Source organism: Ixodes scapularis, unplaced genomic scaffold, assembly GCF_016920785.2.
Source record: "Ixodes scapularis isolate PalLabHiFi unplaced genomic scaffold, ASM1692078v2 PGA_scaffold2__306_contigs__length_199485367, whole genome shotgun sequence".
Classification (NCBI taxonomy): Eukaryota; Metazoa; Arthropoda; class Arachnida; order Ixodida; family Ixodidae; genus Ixodes; species Ixodes scapularis.
In genome coordinates, this window is record NW_024609857.1 from 26771092 (window position 1) to 26780504 (window position 9413).

Sequence of the window (9413 nt, forward strand, 5' to 3'; positions counted from 1 at the left end):
ACCCCTGCACTAAACGCTAACAGATTTCGTCGAGAGTCAGCGTAGCGACAGCAACGATATCGGCAGCAGCGATAGTGACATTGCGTTTGTTTTAGCTTTCTTGCCATTAGCGTGTCACGACCCGAAGCAGAAGATGTTGCGGGATGCGCCTGCAATGCGTCGTTGCCACTGCGCCTGCGCCGAGCCCAAACCACGGTTTGGAGTGGAGCATGGCGGAGACGCTATTCATTGGAGTGCGCAAAGTTTTTGGGCGCACTATTCTTAAACTCGCTCATATTAACCGGGGCTCTCGACTCCTGCTCATACTCCCATATTGCTCAAACTAAGAGAACAGATAGCAAGCAGCTTTGCACTCTTCCTCACTCCGATTCGGCCGAGCCGGCATCACCCTCATTAGGCGGGCGACAAACACAGACCCTCGTGACATCAGATTACACCCACTTCCTCCAATGACGTCGACGCCGGCCAGTATGTCCACATTGTTCAAGCTACCTCTCCAACACACACTACCCATTAGACAGTGCCAAGTCTAACGCATCACGCAAACTCCTCCTTTCTCCTCTCCTTTCGCACCAACGCCCTCGGAGGCAGACAAAATTAATAAACTCTCCCATGGCGCTTTTGACCGCACTGTGGCCCCTCCTCGTCTGATATGTGAAGAGTCTGCTCGGCGAAGATAGGTAGACCATGCATCGGAACGGACCTCCGCGGACATCTATAGAAGCAAATAAATGTTTTTTTTCCCTCTCTAGCCTTTTCGTACACTGTCATAGTTTCTGCAAGTACAATATAGACCAACTCAACTCAGTGACGTCACGCCACTGCGGTGGCGCTGCTGTCGGTACTGTGTATGCGCAGAAGCTTCACTCCTCCCAAATTTGATTTCTGCGCAGGCGCAGTGCCCACACCTAGTGGGCGCAAAGCGGGCTTGTTTGGAAACACTGTGTTGGTGTATAGTCAGAAATGAGGTTGGCGTACAATGTCCAACAGAAAAGCTTCCGCAGCTGAAGTTTTACATGTTCGGAGCGTGCTTTTTTCATTCTGCCGACGCGAGAAACTCGAGACGATGGGATGCTATCGTAACTTACTGAACCGTTATTTTTTGCAAGTAACCGGCAGTGGTCGTTGCAAGCATTGCGTGTTTTCTCTTACCTGAAGCGCTTTCATGTCTGTGACGTGGTCGTTGTGGCCGCTTGATCCCGCTGGTCACTGACAAGTGACCAGGGACGTTGTCTGGGAATAGACTCTTATATGGGCGCCCTTGCTTGGATGCACACCGTCGTAGTCCTTCTGGGTCGTTCAAAGGAGAGCCTGGTTCCGACAGAAAAGACGGACGAACAACCACCGCTGGTGCGTAAAGGACTTCGAACTGCTGCCGAACGGAAAGCAAGCGGTGGGTGACGATCTCCCCCCTTTGGGAGAGTTTTGTTTTCTGTAACTATTGTGTCTTCGCTGAAAAGGGGGGGCTAGTTTGTGGCGGATGGCTTGTTCTCTTCGACACAGGCTTTACACAACGACTAAAGAATCATTTTTGCACGTTAATATTACGCTGTGTTATGTAAAGTCTGCATCTGAGGAATCAGGTACTTGACCGCAAGTACAAGGTAAATGAGGGTTACATGTACTTTTAGTAAACTATAGTAAGAATGGCGGAATGTGAGGTTTGCCGCATTAAGAAAGACCCATTCGCCAAGACAGTTTGTTCGGCAGCGCTCAAACATCTAGAAACAATGCCGCTTTTGACGAGTTTTGAGTGTGCAGATTCATACTGAAGTATTCGTTTCATAGATCTAGATGAATACATCCAACAGCCGTGGTCATTTTGAAAGGTAGGTTGCATAAGAAGAAACTGGTGGTTGTTGTTAGTCGGAGTTTCGAGGGTGAAGTTGAGTCCTTGGGCCTGACCTAGAAATATGTTTTTGATAGTGTTGAATTCGTTTGCGTCAGGTATTTTTGTCAAGAGCACAAGATAGTCGTCAACGTATCTGAACATCCATGGGACTGGATAGGAGGTCAGACCCCGGAATATGCCCCTGTCACACTTTGAAATAAAAATGTTACACAAAATGGGAGCTACGCATAACCCGATGCAAATTCCTTTCTCCTGTATGTAAGTCTCTCCTGAAAACGTGACAAACATAGAGCACAAATAAATCTTCGAAAGCTGTGAGAAAGACCGACCGGTATGCGACAGCTGTTCTGGAAAACTAGGGCTCCATCAGAGTCGGTGCATTCGCTGGCGGTGTCAAACAATTCGCTGTGTGGTGTTGAATAAAATAAGTCATCAACATCTAGAGAAAACCATAGCGTGTTTGGGTTGAATTGTCTTTCAGGTACTGAATTTCTACTTCTGAGTTGGATTGCAGGAAGGGGTTATCCTGCTGGAGGGTGGACAAATGACGCAGAAGGTACCGCCACATGTCACACTGCCAAGATCCCTTCTCAGCACAATTACGTGAAAAGGGCATCCTTCCTTATGAGTCCTGGGAGTGAAATAAATTTTTAATTGGTTCCCTTTGGACGCAGTGATTTGTTTTCTTAGATGGTTTAAATCCAGCCTGTGGCACAGTTGAAGAGCCTTAGCTTTGAAAAGTTTCGATTTAAAGTCAGGCAGGCGTTTGATGGCTTTTCCCCAAGCCCACCTCCGCCTTTTCTAGGTAAACTTCCTGAGGTGCCGAAACGAGTCCTCCCTCTTCGTTGGACATTAACATATTTACATTGTTACGATGAAAGCGATGCACAACGCTTGATGGTTTCATTTCGCTTGCACGATTAGGACCCATCCTTAGTAACACATTAACGCAGTCATGATGCATCGGGGCCTGTCATTTTCGGGAGCTTTCGCCGCGACGTGGTGAACGGTAGACATCATGTGGGCGCTCTGTCTTTTGGGCACCCCACGTACAAAGCCTGACGAATGCGGCGCAATACACTGCCACAAATACGCCAACTGTTGCAGCAAAGTAGTGTGTTTGATCCCGTTCACTTGTGGGAAGGTTTATGTGGGACAGTCCGGAGGATGCATCAACGTCTCAGGGAGCATGCGCTATCTCTAAAACCCTCTGCGTGGGGGATCTTGCTCTACACGTGAGGGACTGTGGATGCGCCCCGCTGCTGTCCAGCACAAGGATTCTGAGGAGGTGTCATGATAAGCGAACTTGCGAGATTTTTGAGCCTGCAGTCACTGCGACGAAAGGAGACGCCAGCATCAGTGCACCATCGGTGACTTTGTTATCAAAAGAATTAGAGTACATGAAATATTTTCCTTATTTTTCTCAATTTGTTTTACGTTTCTCTTTTTTTTTCCTTCTTAATTTTTTCTCACGGTTACTTTATTCATGCCCACCATTTCCTTTTGTTTTTACTAACTTTATTTTTTCCTTTCTACTATTCTTAGTCTTATGATCCTTTCGCTGCTTTCTCAAAAAATATTTGTAGCTGTGAACGTTATTTTTTTTTTATGTATCGTCTTCCTCGTCTTCCAAATTAAAACGTCAGTTGGGAAAAAAATTGGGGTGTGTGTATGTTTGTACAGCTTAGAACTTAGTCTGCTTCAACGGGCAACTTGTCTCCCAGCTGTAGATAAGAAATTTAGCCAGTGCAGTACAAACCGCTAGCGTGGGGTCTTTAACGTGCATCACGCGGTAGTGATACACGACCGCACGCCGGTACGATGCTCATCCAGATCGAAACGGGAAAAGGGGGGGGGGGGGGGGGGGGAGAATGAAGCTCCCTAAGGGAGCCAGAGTTGCGCGTCTGTTTGCCACGGGCCGCCGCGCCGCTATTGGCCGAAATCAATCACGTGAGGACCAACAAATCCTGCGCCGTGCAGGAAAGTAGGCGTTCCGTGCGCCCCGGCGTATGTTCCGCTGCTTTTGCCTCCTTCTCCTCCTTTCCCGTCTTCCATCCGCGGCGGCGCCGCTATTCTCCGAATTCAGTCACATGACCGGCCGCAATAGACCCTTTTCAAAAGTCAGCGCCTCTAGGGACGGTTGCGCGAACTTCACAAAATCCGCCATTACTGCGTCGTCGTCAAGCACCGAGGGTGTTGAACCATACCGCTGTGTTCGGCAGTTTGACATGCCAACTCATTGCTGCGTCCCTCAATGCACCCAAAGAGGGCCAAAAGATGAAAAACAACAAAAGGTGAGTCTTTTTTTTTTTTTTTTTTCCACGTTAAAAACATTAGTATTCGAAGAAATCGGGTCATGCAGATCCGCGCGGAGTGAGCGGCGATCACATTAGGCCTGTCTGCTGCTGCCTCAACGCTTTTCGAAGCTTCGAGAGCGTGTTCACCGCTTCAGAGTATAAAGTTTGCACAAATAAAAATAATCTTTAGAGGATAACCCTTGTCCACGTGACATCGTTTTAAAATGCGTTTGAACTGCTCGAGTAATCGTGCGATGAATCCCGTAGCTGCGAGCGATTCCTGACCAGTATTCGGAGTTTATTTCTGACAACGCTGCGTTGTGGTGTCCGTTCACATGTTGTGTGAAGTTTCCTAGTAGGTTTGGGCACGTAGCTTCGGATAATACCTCGTCTGCACAAGCAATCACGCAAAAAAAAAAAAAAAGAACGAGCGCAAGGAGTGCTCCCACGTCACATTACATGGAATTCGATAGAACATTGTTTTACGTTCACGACATCGGCATTGCCCGAGTGCTCTTAGGGGCTGTTTACACTCCAACGTTGAGCGCAGTGAACGCAGCGTAGCGCAGAACGCGCGCCTTTTATTCGCCGAGAACCAGGAACTCAATATTTGCGACCAATCAGTATCTGCGCGCGGTGCGCTACGCCGCGCCCGTCGACGTTACGTTGGAGTATAAACGTACCTTTACTAGCACGGAGAGCTGTACTTCATCTCTTTAGTGCCTGTATCGGGAGCTCGTGCTGCAACTTCTAAACATGTTTTCAAGCGCGCGCCCGGGGCGGTATCGGGCCTCCGAGACGATTGGCTTTGCTCGTCCCCGCAACGTTCTGCTAGAGCTGCTCTTCAAGTGCTTTGGCCACATTATCTCGTAACGTTGCCCGTGAGCATACAACTCGCCCGATCACAGCCGCAAAAGGCACAGCATGCTATAGAATACATCACAGCATACCTGTAGGCCACAACATGATTGAATGAATGACGTGTTGTTGAGAATAACACTGGACAGTAAAACAGGCGTGTGCATGGGATGCATAGGAGAGTTGACTTTATTTAGGTCACTTAAAGAGCTTGTAACAAAACAAATAGGGACAAAGAGACACGCCCGAGTCTTGACAGAAGGCTATTTAAAAACAAACAGTAGAACAGCCCGACGGAAACAAGATTCTATTGCAAAGCTCCGTCTGCATGGTTTAAGTTATACAACCACATTTTTCTAACCGCAATAATTATATTCCCAGGTTTCCTACTTTGGGTTTCCAAGAAGCAAGGACCTCCACAAGAAGTGGATTGTTGCCATCAAAAGAGACGAAGGGAAGCATTTCAAGGTTACCCAGTCCACTAAAGTGTGCTCAAAGCACTTCAAGGAAGAACAGTACCTGCCTGGTTATGTGAATGGCCGAAGGTTTCTAAAGGAAGGTGTTGTTCCATCCGTATTTAGGTTTTCGGACACTAAAGTGCCTAGAGGGACACTCCACAGAAACGCCACTGCACCACTGAGCAGTCCAGTGAACGTGGCAGCTACAGTTGGAGATGAAGCAGGCACACCAAGCTGCGAGGACCAGCTCCCACCAGACCCAAATGCATCCCTGCTACCTCAAGAGGAAGTAGCCGAACAAGCTGCCCTGGTTAGACGGCTTACATCTGACCTTGAGAAGTCTCAGGAAGAGCTCAGTAAAGCTCAAAGAGAAGCTCTGAAACTCAAGAGGCACATAGAACTTCTAGAAGAAGAGAACAAAAAACTAAAATAGAAAGTAAGCCGCAAGTTTTCCATCGAGTGCTTTAAGGATGCCCCAGAGGACGTCCAGTTTTACACAGGACTGCCTGATTATGGAACATTCATGTTTTTGCTCAAGTTTGTGGACCCAGGCCAGAACGGAGAGAATGTGAAGCTATGGTCAGTATCCTACTCTCAGGACAGCAAGCAAGGTCGGCCCCGAAGCTTGCCCCCTCACGACGAACTCTTCCTTATCTTGGTTCGCCTGCGCCTTGGACTGTTTGAGAAGGACTTGGCCTTCCGATTTGGAATTTCTGTTGGCACGGTTTCGCGCCTGTGCACAACATGGATTAGCTACTTATACATGCACTTTGCAAGACTAGACTTATGGGCAACGCGGTAGCAGGTTGATGAGGACATGCCACCTGCCTTTAAGGAGAAGTATCCTACGACAAGGGTGATCCTGGATGCGACAGAGATCAAGTGCCAGGTGCCCAGCTCACTTGTTCTCCAGTCGGCAAGTTTCTCCACATACAAGTCTACAAATACCTTCAAAGGACTTGTAGGCATCTCTCCAGACGGAGCTGTGACATTTGTGTCACAGCTTTTTTTAGGCTCGATGTCCGACAAGGAGTGTGTGAGACAGAGCGGGTTTCTGCAGCTTGCTTTTGACCAGCGTGACTCGGTCATGGCCGATAAAGGGTTCCTGATATCAGATCTGCTAACAGAGATTAATGTGGAACTCAACATCCCCCCGTTCCTTGGCCAGGGAACCTTCACAGAGAATGAAGTGAAAGAAAGGGAAACATAGCATCACTGCGAATACACGTCGAAAGAAGGATTCAGCGTATCAAGAGCTTCCACATCTTTGATCGTGCAATCCCACTGTCATTGGGGCCAGTGGTGAATGAGATGTGGACCATCTGCACAATTCTAACAAACTTTCAGAGCCCTTTGCTACGCCAGCAAGACAGTGGCAATGTGGACTAGCAGTGTGTAAACGCCATGTCCATGTGTGTTTGGGAGGATTCTTGCTTGGATCAAAAAACTTTTAACTTTGTTTCTATCTGTGCTTTAGATATGCTCTAAATCAAGTGTAATAAACTCCACAATATAGTTAACGAGATAAGAGCACGACAATGGTTTTATTTTTGTATTTACATGCATTTACTGCTCCCTTTGCATATTTGTGAAGGAGATTTGGGATGCAAGGATGGGTACTAAAAATGGCACAGTAAACAAATTGGTGCTGCACAGTTGGCCTAAACATAAAGCAGAACAATGTTTCGTGAAAAAATTATAAAAGACAACTGCATCGTTACAAGTGACTGGGATAAATGACCACATAACATATTCAAAACATTTGATGCGACATGTCCCTGGCACTCAAGAGTTTGTGGATTTGAATACCGGTCAGGGTGGCTTGGAATGTGACAAAGGCTTGATCCGGAGAAGGCACAGTTTAACAGGTTAAACCAAGATGAAAATAATGCCACAGAACTTTGTTGCGACATGCTAATGGCTTTCCATTAGTTCAGCACATAAAACTCCACATTAAGGGGCGACACTGGCTAGAGATTTAACTTTTGAACTACTCAAGTGATCGGAATGAAATTTACATCAGATGTAAGTTTATTGTGCAAAATTGCAACTCTCTAAGACAACTTTACATGCCTGCATAAGATATGCCACTCTTTGTTAAGAAATCTGATATGCAAATGAAGCCATTAAGCACCATTTTGACGGTTTGAATATATAGTGGGAGGTGTGGGACTTCGGGCTATCTAGTTTTTATAGCTCAAATGTAAATATTTCAGGAAGAGTTATTACCTCAAAATATGAGATGCATATCTGTCCTACATCAATTTTTGAAACCATAGTTTTTTTCTCAATGAGGACTTCAACTTAAACAAAATAAGCTAGATATCCAGATTCCTCATTAGATTTCAGTTCAGAAACATCTTGACTGTGGTATCAGAATACTTTTACCTTCAAACAAAAGACTCCCTCGTTTCAAATTTGCAGAAAAAAGTGGAACTGGAAAAATGCATTCAAACATTGAACTCTTACTTCGTTATTGCCTCGCAATGTGTTGAAAATATTTTATATCAGCGTAACTATTTAACATATGGTTATCAAATCTAGCATAAAGGCTGAACTCCATGAGACGAATATGCTGCGAATAACCGACGAATTTTGCCCGGCGGCTTTTGCTCTGTGCGTGGAATCAACACAGTGTCTGCTACGTCGCGCGCAAAGCGAGCGTGCCGTCGGGCGGCGTTCGCCAGTTATTCGTCACATAATTCGTCCCATGGAGTTCAGCCTTAAGGGTTTATAATTAGGTTTTACAACGAAAAACCTCAAAATTAAAAGATGCATTTTTAAAACAAAATTTGAAACTTAGTCCCATGTCCTCCTTAACACAGAATGTTAAATTGCAATGAAAACGATGTAAGCTGCAATGAAAACGCTGTAAAGCTGCTATAAAAAAAAACAGTGAAGAGAAGGGCATCAATCCACAAATGTAGGTAGCAGACAGTGCGTGCTACACGGAATTATGATAACAGAAAGGTGCTGACGGGCACATGCTGGGAGCTTATGCCTAACTTCGGCAAGCATGCATGCACACTGAGAATAAAAAAAAAATGTCTTTAGCATTCTTTTTGAACCTGGGGAGCCAAGAGTATGTAGTGCAGGGGTGGCCAAGCTGTGGCTTGCGAGCCGCATGCGGCTCTTCACGTGCTAAAGTGTGGCTCGCGGCTCCCTCTTCAACCCCCCCCCCCCCCCGTCCCGGCCACACGAGCAGTTCCCCAAAAAGAGAAACGGAACATGTATTAAATCGAAAGACGGGTTGCGGTTTGGTAGTCTTGTGCTACTACTACCTTACATACAGTTGGACTCATTTTTACTCATATAGATTGATAGTAGTTTGAGTTTTGTTTATTGCTGAGGACAAAAGGTTGCCCCCTCCCCCCTCCCCCCCCCCCAGCAGCTCTTGGAAGTTTCGTGGTTTTGTTCGCGGCTCTTAGGCCGGGTCAGCCTGGCCACCCCTGATGTAGTGCATACAATGCATTTCAGACACCCCATAGCTCCTTATAATGAACGAATAAAACTTTCTGTGCTTCCCAGGTTTCGTAGAATACTAAGGATCATTTTAATTTTTACATTTACCCTCATATGTGTCACACTTATGTGCTACTTCTGCACAAGTACGGAAGTAGCACTGAAAAATAAAAGTCATCCAGTGCCGCTTTGCACGCCAACCACTCATCCTTGGAGAAGTAAATCCTTTCTACGATCAAAAACTTGTGAGAGTACACTACAAAGTCCCCCCACTGCAGCCCGGACAGTGCCATCTGTCCAAGTATCTGATGGTAATGCTTGTGGTCCCTATTCAGCCTGTATAACCTGCAGCATCCTTCGTCGTGTAAAAGTTGCTAGCTGCGTTGAGGCCTCCGTCCTTCAGGGTGTACGGACACTTTACCTCTACAACTCCATGAGGAGTTGCTTCGGTTGGGTCCCAGACAACCCTGTCTGGCGATGCACCAA

At 46.5% G+C, this 9413-nt stretch overlaps 1 pseudogene; it reads left to right on the top strand.

The window, feature by feature from the left end:
• The first annotated feature begins 5382 nt into the window (after positions 1-5382).
• Positions 5383-6854, top strand: LOC120848433 (annotated as a pseudogene).
• Positions 6855-9413: the final 2559 nt, after the last annotated feature.